Genomic DNA, 17,018 nt, shown 5'->3' on the forward strand with positions numbered 1-17,018 from the left:
TTCCATATGAGGAGAAACTAAACTATTCAATTTAGTCAAGAGATGCTCGAGGAGGGACATAAGGGTTTACAAGATACCAAATGGTGATGAGAAATTCAATAGGAATTTATTATTTCCTTTCTCAGTACAACAATTAGGGATCAAAAAATGAAGCTAGTAGGTAGTAAGCTTAAGCCAACAAAAGGAAGTTCTTTTTCACACCTTGTGGCACTCATTGCTACCAGATATTGAGGAAGCTGATAGTTGGGTTAGAGTGAAAAAAAGGGATTGGACAAATTCATGGAGGAAAGGACATCAGTAGCTATTAAGCATGGGAGTTAGGGAGGCAGCCTCTAGAATGTCCTAGACCTTAAATGCTGGAGGCTGCAAGTGAGAGAGGGACAATGGGAAAAACCCTGCTCATTCCCAGTTTGATCTCCCTTTCAGCATCCGTTCTCTGCCACTGTGCGACACAGCAGATTGGGCAAGATGGAGCTATGGCCTGACCAGTCCATGGCGATTCTTATGAAAAATATTCCTGCATTGTTGGCCTTTACAACGTGCTGGTTGCCTTGGACAGGTGCTCTTTTCAAACTGCTCTGAGCAGCAAAAATGAAACTGGTTCTTCCAGAGCATTGCCCAAAGCTGTGAGAGGAGAGATGCACATGGCTGCCCCAGGCAGATGATAGCATTTCTCATCTTGGTTTAATCTAAGGTGCTGGTAGCAAGAAGAAATGATCATACTGATTTTTTAAAAACTTCCCTCCATCTGCAGTCACTATTGCTTTCTCTCACAAATGTGCATGCATCCTCACTCTGAATTGAGCAGGGGGGGTTGGGAGCCTAGGGAATCTTTGCATGGGTCTCAGGTATGTTTTGCCCCATGAAAGTCTCCAGGAATAGGTGGGGAATCGTTGGGGTCCTGAAGACTGTGCCTGAACGAGTGGGAGTCTGGAAGAGAAAGGGAAACAAAGCCAGAAGTAAGGCAGCCTGGCTAGTGAAGAGTACAAAGAACCTCCTGGAAATCCCATGTCAACCGAAAAAGGTCCAACCTGCGTCCCATTGTCCTGTCACTCTAGGAGCACTGTTCAGTCTCCATTGCACTGAAAGTCTCCATTGCAAGCCCCTCTTTTCTTCTGCTCTTATAGTGAATTTAGCACTGGGGAGAGATACCAAGTTGACAGCCCTCTCCTTCACAGAACTGGTCTAATGTGAGGTTTCCCTGTTCCCCTTTGTCCTGATATCTCACCTGTGACCTGGAGTCTGGCTCAGTCTGGCTTATCCACTGAGACTTCCAACAAGGGTCCCAATTACTTCAGAAGATGTTGCCATGTCAAGATAACCACTCCACCAAGAAATAAGCTCTGATGATGAATTTCCTTCACTACAGTGAGTAGTAAAAGAAGCATTTAACAAAAATGTTCCTGTTCTTCTGCGCTAGGCTTGAACCTGAGAGATGAAAGGCCTTGTGCCCTATATCCTGTTTCCAAAACTAGCTCCTTGTAAGTCTCACTTTCTTCAAAGCTAAACAATTTGGTCATAAATCTCCATTTCATAATGAAACTTGACACGCCATCTTTAAGCCTGGGTGTGAGCTTCCCCTGCTTGCGGAAGAAGCCACTTGGACATTTTACATGATGGGCATGCTTATTAAAAAGAAGAGAATGAGATTTCTTAAGGGCTTCTCGTGACTGTGGTTGTGTGGCCACCGTAGACCAGGTGCTGTCCCCCTGACTTGCCTTAAACTATATCTTACTGTGAGTAGCCTCCTTAATTTCAAAGGCATGGGGCATTTGGCTTTGTACTGGGTTTACCTGGATTAGCCTGATTCAGTTGAATCATGGGTGCTGAGTTATATGCGGCATTGAAAATTACGCTAAGGGCTAAATTATATTGTCAAAGCTTAATTTTAAACTGGTCCCATGGTTAGGGCCCAGGTCTCAGAGACTGGAGAGCTCTCCCTGTTTCTGCTGCCAGTTTGTGGCCTGAACTTGTCATTGCTTCAGTGCCCTCCTCAATAAATAGGATAAGAATTGACACTTACCCAACTTTTTTATAAAGGCCAGTCAGACCTGTGGGTGAAAGAGCTGTAAAACTGGGGCATATTGGTTAATTACTAAATAATAATGTGTCTTATAGGAGTAAGGTTTGGTAGTTCTTGTTCACGTGGTTACGATTGTCTCTGGGGTGGCTTTATGTTTAAAGGGCAGGCAGCTGAGTCTGAACAAATCCCCTTGCATGGTTGCCATCATCAGCCCATGCCAGGCCTCCAGACAAGAACAGAGTATAATATGGCTCTTATTATTTCATTGAATCAGCTTTTCTGGGGCCTGGAGTGCTCTTAGCACAAGCAAATAAATTACCCTGCTCGTTTGCTGCATGCTCTGCAGCTCGCCATATGTTTGAGCTTGATAGAGATTCTTATCTGCCCAGCTAAAATTACTCAATGAAGGATGACATTTCTTATCAAGGGCTTTGCTGAATCAGAGAGGCCCCAGCACCCACCGCTCTTCTGTATACAGAGTTACAGGGCTGGGCAGCACTGACAGTGGACAGGTTGTGCCTGTAGGTCACTAGAGCTGGCGTCAGGTTATTGTGAAAAGAGGACAATAGGAGGATTTGCAGTAGCTGTTGGGGGCTACAGGGATAGAAGTGAAAAGAAAGAAGCAAAGCAGTGGTGCTAATTTAACCACAACAGACAGGCCTGTGACTTAGGCCAGGGGTCAGCAAGCTTTCAGAACGGTGGGCTGTAATAACACGGCTGGGTCCAAGGTGAGCCGGCACTTCTGACCTGCCTGTTGCCATTGCCCCTGCCACTTCTCCTCAGTGCCAAATTGCTGTCAATGTGCATGCCATCCTCAGTACCAAATTTCTGCCAGTTTGCATGCAATGCCACACAATAACCCCCTGTCGCTCCTTTCCCTTCCCCCCCCATCAAAATGCTGCCAAATTGTTCCACCTTTGAAATGCCGCTCATATCTGGGCTTTGCAAGCCAAGTGAAATGTGCTTGGCAGGCCAAATCAGGCCTACAGGCCATAGGTTGCTGACCCGTGGCTTAGGCGAGAACACTTATCGGTCTAGTGGAGACCTCTGAGTCTCTACAAAGATCGAGGATTGTGGATTCCCAAATGTTCCCCGTTTGTCTTTCTGCTGCTTTTGTTTTCTTCTCCCTTGTCACAAAGGCACTCTCCTTTTTTGGTTCCTCTTCTCCACAAAACTCCTCGCGGTCCATCCTGGTCCTCCCCAAGGATCCTTCCAGGCTATATGCAGAGAGAAAGTTGCTCTACTTTGCTGGATTGACTTTCTGTCAATGCTGGTCCCAATTTGTCTGGGATTGAAGGGCCAGGGACAAGCCGTGTTCAGCACCCCATGTTCCTGCTGTGATCAGGAATGTTGTGGCCTCCTTGTATGTGATAAGGACCCCTCCTTTTCTCCAGTTAGGCCCTTTCTGCGAGGGCAGGCAGGGCAACAGAAAGATTGAGGGTTAGAAAGTGAAATCAGCTGAAGAATGGTGTCCACCAAAATGTCCATGACACGTGTTTGGAGAGGGCAACTGTTCATTTGTGGCTTCCTTCTCAAGAGACTAATTCTTGAGTGGCGAATTCATTCATTCTAGCGCTGACCCTAAGGACTGTGCCGAGTTTCCATAAAAACGACACCTTCCATCCCCGTACAGCCCCTTTCGTGTGCAAGGGGCCTAGTGCATTTTTTCATATTTCTGTGCAGCTATTAGAGGAAAGTCACCTGAAGTGCATGCACCCCTGGAGTAGGACGTGGCAGCGGGTGAACAGCACTAACCACTAAACACAGGGAAGCAATCAACTGTCCAACAGAGTGGATTTAAGGTGGGCAGAAGGCTGTTAGGCCAAGAAGAATTTGGTCAGGACGGCACAGTTAAAAGTCCTGTTGAGGCAGCATCCCACAGAGTAGTCACGGGATTGGGGGCCTTGGTGTTGCTTCTGCTTTCTGCCAGGTTGCACACAACGGCTGGGTGGGCACCGTGCCGAGGGCTCCAGCTCTAAGGCAGATGGCAGCGTGCTACCTGTGCAACCATCACTTCTTGCAGCTCTGACAGTCGAGCAGCCCTTGGTGGTAGGGCTGCAGGCTAAAGCTACATTGTAGTGCACACTAAAAATAGGCTTCTCTGCCTTGTTCAGTGTCTTGCTAATTTTTTGCCCTTTTTTTGTTGTTGTTGCCCTTTCCTTAACTTGGCTTCCTGGGATGAATGTGTGTGGTAGGCGACTTGTTCTCAAGCAGCATCTCCTAAAACCCTTGGAGTCAGGAAATATTCCTTCATTGGGAGGCTAGTGCCAGCATGGGTTACCAGTTCAGAGGAGGTATCTTTATCCTTATCCACCTGGAGTCTTCTTGGGACTCTGGCCGGGGACTTGTAGCCTGCCCTTCTTCATGAGGGTTTCTCTTACCTTCTACTATACCAGGGCACCATCTGTGAGCTTTCTGCAGAGCTTTCTTCCCTTCTTCAGCAGGGGTTCCCTTACCATGTAGCAGTAGGGGAAGTGCAAGAGAGTGTGACCGCATGGACACCTGTTTGTGACCTCTCTTTTCCCCCTGATGTAGTGTTTCTTCACTCAGCACTGACATCATATGACAGCTCTGAGTCACTGCAGCATCTGTTCCCAGCACTATCAAACCTTGCTGATGAACCCCAGCCATTCAGTCACCACCTGGCTGCGCTCCATTGCTTGATCAATAGCCGCATTACGCAGCTGGCCAGGCCTGTATCCCCTGATGTAATGCTCCGATGGAGGAGGAGGGAGGGGGAGGCACAAATGGCTCCAAAAGTCCCCTTAGTGTTGGAAGCCACTCCATAGTTGGGGTTCAAACTAGTTGTACGCTGGCCCCTTGAAGTAACACTATTCCCTGGCAGCTGCAGACCTGCATGCTCAGTAGGAAAAACTTTCTTACAAGGGGGGTAGTAAAGCACAGAAGCAGGCTACCCGGAGACTTTGTGGAGTAAACCTGCAGTAAACCTTTGTCCCTGGAGGTTTTTAAGACCCAGCTAGATGCAGCCTCGGTAGGATGATGTATTTGGCAATAGTCCTGCTTTGAGCAGGGGGTTGGACTAGATGACCTCCTGAGGTCTCTTTTAACCCTAATTTTCTGTGTCTCATTGTCAGGGGCACTTCCCATCATGGAATAACCAACCTTGCGTGTAGGTGAACATCGCAAGAACAAAGCTTGGTGAACATCCGTGTTTTGAGCTAGATCTTCATCTGGCAGAAGTTGGCATGAATATTTTAGTTGAGATGGAGCCGTGGCAGCATACAGCAGCTAAGGGTCTTGCTCTCATGCTCTTTCTGAAGCAGTTTTTCTCAGTGTACAGAAAAAAACAGGATTTTCCCTCTTAAGTGGCAATCACGTGCCCTCTCTGTCCTGATCTTGAAAGCCAGGTATTTTGTAGTTTCCAAATCGCTGCACATCATCCTGACTTAACTGACCCTTACAGACTTGTGGCACTTGCTTTTCACACTGAGGCCTGAGCAGAAAAGCCCCTTGAGTTCTGATTCCCTGGTTGAGTTTGCAGGGCTGCCAGGTAGAAAAAACATGGCTGATTTTTCTCTGGAGGGCCTGGGGACACAATAAAAGTGAAACCCACCATGTTCTTTTTCAAGTCATTTTACAGACTGCCTGTTCATAAGATGAGCTGCGGCAGCTGATGTCTGGAGCCGATTCCCTTGGCTCACAAGTTTTTCGCTCGTGGGCGTGGGCAGGGGCACCTCGAACCCTTTTCCAAGCCCGTATGCCTTGGCTGGAACCCAGTGGAGATATCAGTGGCCAAGTGTGCAGTTTAGACCGACTCCAAGCAGTGTTGAGGCTCTACCAGTGCTGCTTTATTATGTCTGCACTAGACATTTGCACTGGCTGATGGCTGGGATTGGGACAACTCCCAGGCTGGACAATGCAGTAAAGTCCTTGTTATTGCAGGGTAAACTGTCCTCAGACCTCGGGCAACAGGAGACCAGCTGGTGCTCCAATGGTATTTCTAGGGCTTCATCACTCCACTCATCTCCGTCCCTTGTCCCCAGTACCCTTTCCATCCATCGCTTACAGCATCCCCCTGAGCTAGGCAGGAAATTTCCACCAAAGCAGCTCTTCCTGCAGTAAAAAGGAGAAGGAAAACTCTGCACTTCTCCTGTTTTGGCACTCTGAAAATGCAGAGCCAAAGAACCCACAGCCTTTCTGGCCTGTTTTTGCATGATAAGCATGTGTACATGCCAGTAACTATTTTGGTGCAAGGTGTTTGCTGGAGGTTAATGGCCAGGTGATGCCTCTCAGACCTTGTCTGTGCCTAAGCCCGTTGCATTTTCCCTGCTGGTCATCTGTTACACAGTCATTAGTGCTTAATTGCCAGCTGGTGTGTAATTAAGCTTCCCAGCCCTTTTTATTCAGTTTCTTGAAGGAAGATCGCATGTTAATTATTGTATTATCTTGTATACATCACATTCTCAAATAAAACACCTGCCTTGTTCATGGAAGGCAAAATATGGAAAAAGGATTATACCAGAGTCCTGCCAACTATGACCTAAAATAAGCCTTGCTGGAAACGTAGAGTGTCAAAGAAGTGTGGCACCGAGAAGTCCCCTGGTGCCTGACCCAGACTGTCTCCTGGGATAACCCACTTCCTGGACACTCTGGCTAGGTATGTATGTTTAAAAAGCCCAAGGCAGAATCGATCTAAGTTGCGTGGTTTTCTGTAGGCAGCATAGTTTAGATCTGTAGTGAACACAACACACTTTTGCTCTTGGGGGGTGGGGGAATCTTAGACTAGGTTTTGCCACTTTTAAACCAGTCTGTGTGCTGGACTTCTGTTCTGTTACAGGTATAACCCGGTTTTATGTGCCAAACTTCTGTACTGTTATGGATATAGACCGATTTCTAATCACCTGTACTGGTAAAAGTGTCAAGTCCGTACTCGGTGTCTGTTTCCAGGAGGTCTTATTCTGTGCTTTGCAAGGGCAGTAGCAAGACTCTTAGTTCTTTACTGTAAGCAATTCTTTACACAAGTTCCTGTAAATAAAGTGTTGTTTCCACACCTCAAGCCTCATCAAAGCACTACTGATACCTCGCTGTGTTGGGTACAAGCTACGGTACGCTAACTCATAGTTGTAGCTATAAGAGGGTTAACATGGGACTCTGCCACTTTGGCAGCTGCATGGCATGCACAGGGTCTCCAGGCTTGCTTTTTTCCAGCGAAGGAAACCACTTTCCCACTTACAATGCACTTAAAAGCTTCCCAGGTTAAAACCCTGTTTATGGGGGGGACAGTACGTGTTGCATGTGAGAAAATATGGTACTTAAACTGCTTAGCTCCAAGTTTGTGACCAAGTCACTAGAATTCAATGGAGTTCATGCAATGGGGTTTACACTTGCACTTCAGCAGCTTCAGCACATGTTTAAGGGCTTCCCTGATTGAAGGTAGATGCTTTTGTGACTCTGAGCCATAAGCCACAATTGAATCAAGTCAGTAGCTCTTAAAGGAGCCGGAGAGTTGAGTGGCGGTAATAGTCTGACCTCTTCATGAAGCTGTGTGTAGTGGAGGGAAGAACTGGTGAGTGGTGTAATCCAGGGAAAGGGATGCACAAATTATAAACTCTTTAGCCACATATTGCGCTACTCTGCACCCCAGAGGTTGACATTTTCTCTTTCCCCTGTAACTCAGTTACTGGGAGTGGGTGCATACATGTACCCTTCTGTGCTATGAGTAGGTTTTTGTTTCATGTTTCCCCAGTTTCACTGGATATGGAGAGGTAAGGGCTCTCCAAGACTATGAACTGCCTCTGTCTGGGTTCCTACAGGATGATGAGGCTTTGTTGAACTTAGGGGTTTGGGGGGATTTTTGTTGTTGTTTTTACTTGCAAAGTAGCGATTAGTCTAGAGGTGAGTCTATTCCTGTGCTGAAGATGTATGTACAGTTCACTCGTGGACTGAAGGGAGGCATCCAGGGTGCAAACTGGTCAAGATGTCCAAAAATGGCCAATGATTTTTCGGGGATCCTGGTTTCCAGAAGCACTGATCATTCATCCCTTGGATACTGAAAGCTTTTACAGTGTCTCCAGTACAGCACCTCAAATTACTGGTCACTTTTTCAAGATTTTTTGAAAGCTAGTGTACTGATGATATAATATTACTGGTCCTGATGAATAGTATATGACTACATGGAGTACAGATCCCATGAGTATACCCAGGAACAAAGGGTAGGGGGAAAAAACAGCTCATACTTAAGTGATACTTAACGGGAGAGCTTCCTTCTGATGAAGGCACTGAGAGAGAGTTTCCCGCAGAGGGAAGATGGAGACCCAAGGCTTGACAATGTAATGCAGGGAGCAACCCACCACTTTTCCCCAGGGGACGCGCTTGTGCATCTTTTTCCATCTCTAGTTCCTTATATCTGGTGTAAATAATTAACAAGGATTGAAACACAATCATGGCCCGTCTGTGCAGGGGGAAGAGCTTAAAAATGTGGATCTGGTAAGGGGGCAGCTGAGGTGCATTGTGCATTCAACCAAGTAGATAACATGATACCTGTTCCTTCATGGTGTTTGTGCATCCTGGGCACCGAGCCAGCAGGACCTCATGTGGCTGGATGGGAGTCTGAGCCTCCCAAACTTTCTCATTTCAGAGTTAGCTTATTAATGCCTCCTCTCTCTGGCTTTTCTCTCTCCCTACCGTTTTCCATTATGGTCCTGGGGGTCAGCAACTCCTTTCTGATATAAGCCAACTGTGGAAAAGGGTAGGTTATAAACCCTGGTTTCTTCCAGGGTGAAAGTTGGGATGATTACAGCTTCCGTTCCTCTTTAAAAGCAAATAAAATATACCTGCATCTATACTGGATCATACAGAGGCAGTTGCATCGGTAGCTCTAGCAATATCTTTCGACTGCCTACTCGAAGGGACTGACTCAAATTGTCATTTCACAGAAATCGTGCAATTGAGCAATGTCCACAAAATCCACAGAAAATAAAAACTTACTAAAATGTTTTGCGAGCTTATGATGCCGGGAGGGGGGGGCCCTCAGCCAGTCAGAGGCATGGAGGGTGGGGAGGCTCTGCTGCATTAAGCTGCAAAAATGGTGGCCGGCTCCGCGATCTACCCACAAAATCGGCCGTCTACCTCCTTGATTTGGGTAGGTCCCTAGTTGTGTACATCTGTCTGTGCCTTTACGTTTGGGAGATGGTTCGTTCTCAGGAAGATCATGCTGGAAAGTCCAGGTTCTGTTGGTTGTGGCTGATGATTGCAAAACTCTTAGTATTTGCTATTTAGTTACGTTATGCAGTAATGTAGTCATCTGATTCAGTAGTTAAAGAAGTGGTAGCTTTGTGGTGCGGACACATTTGTTGGCAGTACCTGTGAGTCTGAGAAATCAAGGAATGGATCGGTGTGAAGACTGAACTCTTCTCCTCTGTGTAGGTGGATGCTCCCAGGCCGGACTAAGGCACGCCGGCAGGGGAGTAGGTAAAAATTTACTCTCATCTTTGGGCCATTGCAGGTTTTTGCGATCAGTAGGGACCACAGTCTGGAACTTGATGATTAGCTGACTCTTCTAAAGCATTTGCAAATGCCCACAAACCTATGGAAATGCTTCATCGGGACGCTCCCTGAACTGCAGGTCTCAGATATCCCTGACATATGAGAGGTGGAGCTCAGAGTAATGATGTGGGAAAATGACATTTGCTGGCTTCACTCTCCTTGAGGTTTTTTCCTCGGTGTCTGTCGCTCTGTTTGGTCAGAGCACATTTAAATAGGCAGTTAGTTTTCTGCGTGCATGCGCGTGGTGCTTTTTAAAAATCTTCTTGTGGCATAGAAGAGTACGTGGGGGATTTAGTGTGTTGTGTTTTTAACTTGGACCTTTGCCTATATCTAAGGCAGTGGTCCTGGCTCTGCTATCTTGGTTTTTTCCCCATACTTAAAATAACACGCAAGGCTTCTCTAGAAACATTTAAAAAAGCTGCAGTCAAGTCTCGCTATTGTAAGCTGTAGTATTACGGTTCCTTCCTGCGCTATTTGTATAAGGGTTGTTAGCTCCATTGTCAGAGGGGTCTGCCAACATTTTGCTGAAGTGGTTTATATACCCCTGAAAGATGAAGAACCAAAAGTATCAAGCTGCTGTTTTAAAATGTAGTTAGCGCAGTAATACCAACCGGCCTTGAGCCAGTCCCCCCTTCTCTCAGACCACAGACTCTCCTTGCTCTTTGGGACAGCAACGTCCCCTGCCTCTTACTTTACACTGACGGGCTACCTGCGCTCCCTTTTCTACTCTCTGGTACGTTCCTCCACTGTTTTGCAAGCTTTTACTTGGGGATGGGTGGGTGTGGGGTGTAGGCCAGCAAAATCAGTTAACCTAAAGCTGGCAAAGACCCGTTGGATCAGCTGGATCAGCTCTTCAGTGTGCCTGCCAACGCCGGATTAGTCGAGACACTGCTACTTCCTAGTGCTTTGTTCGACTTGCTTTAAAAGTTTCAAGCAACAGAGCTTCCCCCCTCCACGTTCCCTTGGGAAAACTTTTCCTGAGAAGGAAGATGCATGAGTCTGTGTGACCGTTTCCTGACATCTAGCTTAATTCCCCTTAATTTAATTTTAACTTCCCTTTTGGGTTTAAGGAATAAAATCCCTTTTGAGAAAAAGGGTAAAAGGAGCACTTTCTCTCTTGCTACTTGATGATTTCATATTAGGATCATTTTAACAAGCAAATTCTGCTTTCACACAGATGCACTCTCTAACCCCCAAGGGAGGTTTTCATACCAAAAAGTATGACAACTTTTAGTGTTTTGAGGGGTATTTTGGACCGTTCGGGGTCACAAACGTGAAAAAGTTACAAGTCACTAAATACTTTGCGCCAGGCAGGCAAACCTCTGCCTTCTCACTTGAAGCAAAGCTCTTGGGTTTTATATTGCAGCAGCTTGTGCTGTCCCAGTGGGGGCTGCCCTTTTTGACAGGTGTGCTACAAATTAAGCCCCATGCCCTCCCTGAGTGTCACCCTGATCGCCTTCCCTTGCCTGATCTGCTGCTCTGCTTTCTGTTCCCTACTATACCTGCATTGTTCTGGCTGCCCCCTCCCCAATCAGTGATGTGCCCCACACACAGGTTGCCCATGCCTCTTGGGGCACACATGGTGTGGGTTGGCCACCCCTGGCCTTGTCCTTACCAGCACTGAACACTCATTGTGCTGGCCACTGTCCGCACGCATCTCAGGAGACAGACTCTGCCTTAAAGATGGTCCAGTTTAACTATGTAAAGCCAGCTAAAGGTAAGAGAAAGGAAATGTCTGCTCCCTTTCTGGGGCCTGGAGAGTTTAAATGAGCCACAAGAGCTCGTACTATAAGCTTCTGACTAAGTAGGGGTTTCAGATCCAGTAAGACTTGTGCACATAATTGATGGGTGTGCGGTGTCCTGTCCTGTTTAGTTTCACAACTTCTCAGATTCTCATTGCAGCAGCCTCTTCGATAATGCTGCTGGCAGTAGGGGTATAGTCATTCTGTACAGCTGCAGGGGTGAGGATTAAAATAGAGAGTCTTATCTTCTTTCTTTCTTTCTGTTCCCTGCAGCTCTCCAGAACTGCTTTTGGGCCCCTGCCCGTGGCTTGTGGAAAGCATCTTACTGGGGTCTGAGTAGCTGCTTAGTTGTTTAACTGGCATCTGTCACTTTTTTTAGGCCCTGCTGCTTGTGCTCATTAGCTTTTATTATGACAATGGGAAAGAGATTAAATGTAGGAACCCAAGCACCCTGAGATCAGGGTAACTTGACAGTTATGGCCAACAAGCACTTCGGAGTTGGGTTATGTGACTGCAACTGTTTTCACAGTGCAGCAGAAATGGCCCTCTTATCTGATTAGTGCCACCATAAAATTGCTAAAGAAACCTTCCCTGTTTGTTTGTGTTGAAACCAGTATGGTTTGTGGCTTGTATGTCTTTTCTACCACTTTTCAACTACCAATTTTTTTCTTGATGACAAAACACCCCCGGTCAGATTCTGAGCTTTCAGGGATGCCAGCAGAAATCCGGAGTACCTCCAAGAAAGTGACTGGATTTATGCCCGAAAGCTTGCAAAGAACAGTTTTTCCAACTGTTTAGTTGGTGTAATAGAAGATATCACATTTACTCAAAGACCTTTGTCTAACTGTGGATTTACACCCTCCAGCGATCAGTAGCTGAATTATGGATAATGGACCATCACATCTACTTTCTCCCTGTGTTTCCCCATGCAGACCCTCCCCACAAGAAACCCACATTTGGAATAATGAAGCAATAAGTCTTTCTGAGCAGAGAGTTCATGTCCATTGGCAGAGTTTCTCTGATAAATACCCTTCTACTGTGCTGGGGGAAACAGCCCTGTTGCATGAAGGAAAAAAAGAATGAGGGCCATTACTGGAATCTCTGTGTCTTGGTCTTGAGAGCAGCTTTGACTTAGTGGGTCCTTTTCTGTGAATTAGTTGTAAGATCTGGTCCTGAAATAGCAAAACATTTCAGAATAAAATAGTGTCACCGGAAGTTGGTGATAGGTGAAGATATTAAAAACCAGCACCGCCATTTCTAATCCAATGGTGACTTTGGTTAGGTCGATTCTAATCCCTGTCCTGCAGGATATGCAGTTGTTCCAAAGTTGGAGGCCTACCCACAGCATCCTAGATGAGGAAGACTACCAGATATTAGAGGAATAGAGTGCGTGTCTTTCTTTTCCATCTGAGCCAGTATAGCTTCCTGTGGACTGAGTATTTAGTTGCTGTCTGATAAAGGAGGATCTTGACGGCATTCAGCAGATGCCATCCAGTGGCGTAGTCCCATTAGCACAAAGATGGAAAGCCAAAAGGGGATGTTTTTCACTTTCATCATGTCAGCGTTACTGAAAGGTGACAGGTGAGGCTGGGCTGGGAGGAAGGGGCTTTTACAATGTCTTTAAAAATCCTGGGCTCCCCACTCACTAAGCAAATATAAATCACAAGATTTTGAAATGGGTAAATGCTTGTACTTAATGAACGAGTCAGGCTTTTCACCCATATTGTGTTTTTTCTGCCTCTAAACTCATGCTGTTTTAAGAGTCTTCTTGTAAGGGAGCTTGTTCTGCTTGGTTGAAGATCAGCAAACTGGAAGCTTACTTCCTAGGGTTTGTTTCTTTGATCACGGACTGTTTGGCTGATTAATGAGGTGTGAACTCAGCTGTTGAAGGTAAATGTTGCAACTCTATGGGAATTGTCACCTGAGTTGCCACATAAAGGGCATGAAATTGTTGTCAGAGAGGAAGTAGCTGAAACCAATTCGGTAACAGTTCCTATTTGCCTAGAGCAGCAGATCTCAGGGTACTTGAGACACTAGCAGATGTGATGCTTGTTGTTATCCCCGATTTATGCTGGTGGAGGGGGGGGAAGCTGATGCACAAAAAGCTCAAAAGACTCACCCATGGTCGCACAGGAAGCCTGTTGCAGAGCTCAAAGCTAGAAAGAGTTCCTGGCTCCCAGTCCTGTGATTTAACCACCAAACTGCAGTCTATGTGGTCCACAAGTTACTTACATTAGCCTGTTATTGGCTGTTTGAGAAATAACCAGCGTTAAACCCTCCAGACAGTTTTCCCTGGTGTTGAATGATGTAGTCTCCCGAACAGAGATGTTAACCCCTGGAGCTCAGTGCCACAGTTCTTTGGGTTTGTCACCTACTCGCTGAAGAAAACATCAGATGGCACTTTCAGTTTGTGACCCATCAAATGTATTTGTCCTTGCTAATGAGGCAACTACATAAATATAGCTTGTTACTGCTGTACACCCTGGTTACCAAAGTAGGCGTTACAGTACAGAACATTTCCGGGGTGGTACTTTACTGACCTTTGAGGAAAATGAACAAACAGAGTCTCCTCTCTCTCCATGTGCTGAGTCAAGGCTGCTGCTTTCTAATAGAGATAGCATCTCTTGTTACCCAAAGCCGGAAATTTAATTAATGGCTGCAAACATCTGGGCCATGGCTATATTTACACCCCGGTATATAAATACACTAGAATTAGCAGCTACTGTAGAGATCTGATGATATCTTTGGAGCAGTGCTTTTGAAGCTGGGCACCTAGAAGAGGTTGCAAGACTAAAAGTGGCTTATTTTGGAAGGAGGAGAGTAGTTCAACTTTGGGGCAAGACCTTCTGTGTCTTCTCTAGGGGATTACAGCATGCCAGCCTCCATGTGCCCTCCACTTCCAGTTGGATAGAAGGTGGTCTTCACTTCCTGTGTGACAGCACTACATTGCAGCTGTATTGTGTCCCAGAGCTAACCGTACTTAGGGAGTTACTGTTGAAAATTGTCAAATGCTCTACCAAGATAAAACGTGCCTTGCGTATGTCTGATTACGTTATGTTTCCACGTCAGGCCTGAGAGGAGTACATTTGGCTGTCTTAACCTCAGTGGTCAGACAGAAGTGCATAAGATTAAAGAGACAAGTCTATGTGTAGCCACCCCAATAACTGGCCTGCGCTTCAGAGAGTCTGAACGACCGTAACTCCCGCTTGACTTGAGTTGGACTGTAGATGCTTCACAGGCTGTGAAGATCCAGGTGTACATATCAGGAGGCATAGGGCCATCACTACAGGCACCCCACTTTGAAACCTGAGCGCTCAAAAAAGTTATTAATTCCTAAGCCTACCTATGTGCTTTTAAAATAAGAGAACTGCCAGGGTCTGGTTTGAATGCTCAATATGTGTGCAATGTTCTGCTGTGAGCATTTGCATGCTAGATACAATCTCAGTTGGTATGAGCATAGATATCCATCTACTGTACATGCCTGGTGCTAGTTCAGTGAACTGCAGCACAAACTCATATGTGTGTGTGTGTGTGTGTGTGTGTGTGTGTGTATACACAGTGAAAACAAATATAGAAAAAAGAGAGAGAGAGAAAATCTCTCAGTACCCAAACCAGCAAATCATAGATGACATGTAAGCATTGATAGTCTGGGGGAAGGGAAGGGGGGGGGGCACAGCTCCATGCCACTGCCCCCACTGCTACTGGGCAGTGGTTCTAGCCAGGCTACACACCCACATCCCACCACTGGAGCAGAAATCCGGGGGGGGGGGCCTGTGCCCCCACTGCCCCATCCACATATTGCCTATGTTGAAAATGTAATTTATGGCTGCATATATTAATACTGAGATACTATCTCTGTAGTTATATATATTCTGACACTGTTAGGACCAAACTTCCATTGATTTCAACTATGCTTTGCCCTCATAAGTACAACTTGAGTCAGAATCTGGCCTGGTATATTTGACTGTTGTTTACGCTTGCTTCATCATCCAGATGCGTGGTCCTTGATGTAAAATGTCTACTCTGTCCATTTATTATTCTGATGAAAAAGGGTAGAGATGTCCATAGATTTCTGCTCAAGATGCATAACTGTAAATTCTCCCTTAGTTGGCAGACTCACCTTCACCTAATGGCTCTGCTGAATTATGTCTATAGCAACCACAGGTTTGAAAGAAGGTTCTCCCTGGAAGTTTTCATTTTCAATTAAAAATCTATAATTGACAAGCTAGGTTTCTTCATTTTGCTAGCATCCCATCTTACGTGTCTAAATATACATAGTACTTGCAGATGTTGGCGTTAAGATTACTGTTGTGGTTAATTCAGTTCAAATTCAGCCTTTATTTGCATCTTCGTAGTAGGATGGAGCTGTTCTTGCTCCGTACAATTTCTACTGATAGCTATTTTTAGGAATCAAAACATGCCCCTTTGCTGTTGTGTTTCAAAAGAGAAGTCCAGTAAAAACTCTACAAGAGTGAAAAAAGGCAAATATGATCCCATCAGAAGGACCATTTCCAGGAGAGAGAAAGACAGGGTGGTGCCACTGTAGTAGAAGATTTTCTTCTTCACTGCCATTGCATCTTCAGTGTCATCTGGCAGAACTGCTCTGGATGGCGAATGGCCTGGTTAATCCACCTTGCCTCTGCCCAGAAACTAAGTCAACTTTAGTCCTCTGTGATTAGTTTGCCACGTACTGTGCAGACAAAATTGCCCATGTCCAGCACAGCTCGGGGACTGTGACTTTTGCTGCAGAGAAAGGGTTTGTGGTTGAGGAATCAGAATCTTATAAAGTGAGGGTTATTGGACCTCACATCTAGTCCAACCCCCTGTTCAAAGCAGGACCATCCCCAACTAGATCATCCCAACCAAAGCGTTTTCTAGCTGGGTTTTGAAAACCTCCAAGGATGGAGCTTTCACCACCTCTCTAGGTAACCTCCTCCAGTGTTTTCTTACCCTCCTAGGGACAAAATTCTTCCTAATATCTAACCTAAACTTCTCTTGCTGCAACTTGAGACCATTGCTCCTTGTTCTGTTCAAAAGCCACCACTGAGAACAGTCCAGCTCCATCCTCTTTTGAACCCCCCTTCAGGTAGTTGAAGGCTGCTATTCAGTTCCCTCTCAGTCTTCTCTACACTAAATAAGCCCAATTCCCTCAGCCTCTCCTCATAAGTCATGTCTCCCAGCCGCGTTACCATTTTTGTTGCCCTCTGCTGGACTCTCTCCAATTTGTCCACACCATTTCTATAGTGGGGGCCCAAAACTGAACAGTGCTCCAGATGTGGCTTTACCAGTGCTGAATTGCCTTCTTGGCAACGAGGGCACTCTGCTGGCTCATATTCAACTTATTGTCCACTGTAACCCCCAGGTCCTTTTCTGCAGAGCTGCTGCCCAGCCAGTCACCCCCAGCCTGCATGGGATTGTTCTGTCCTAAGTGCTGGACTTTGCACTTGTCCTTGTTGAACCTCATGAGATTTCTTTTAGTTCAATCCTCCAATTGTCTAAGTCGCTCTGAATCCTAGCCCTACTCTCCAGCGTATCTACTGCTCCCCCCAGCTTGGTGTCATCTGCAAACCTGCTGAGGGTGCACTCCTTGCCATCTTCCAGGTCATTGATGAAGACATTGAACAAAACCAGCCCAAGGACCGACCCCTGGGGCACTCCACTTGATACCGGCTGCCAACTAGACATTGAGCCACTGATTATTACTCTCTAAATCCAATGTTCCAACCAGTTTTCAGTCTATCTTACAG

General features: G+C 46.1%; 1 long non-coding RNA gene across 1 annotated transcript in view; it reads left to right on the forward strand.

Annotated features, from left to right (window-relative positions):
• LOC109322004 overlaps positions 1–17,018 on the forward strand; it is a 153,600-nt gene that overhangs the window by 99,300 nt on the left and 37,282 nt on the right. The window lies entirely within an intron of this gene.

Source organism: Crocodylus porosus, unplaced genomic scaffold (genome assembly GCF_001723895.1).
Source record: "Crocodylus porosus isolate Cpor-Errol unplaced genomic scaffold, CroPor_comp1, whole genome shotgun sequence".
Taxonomy (NCBI): Eukaryota; Metazoa; Chordata; order Crocodylia; family Crocodylidae; genus Crocodylus; species Crocodylus porosus.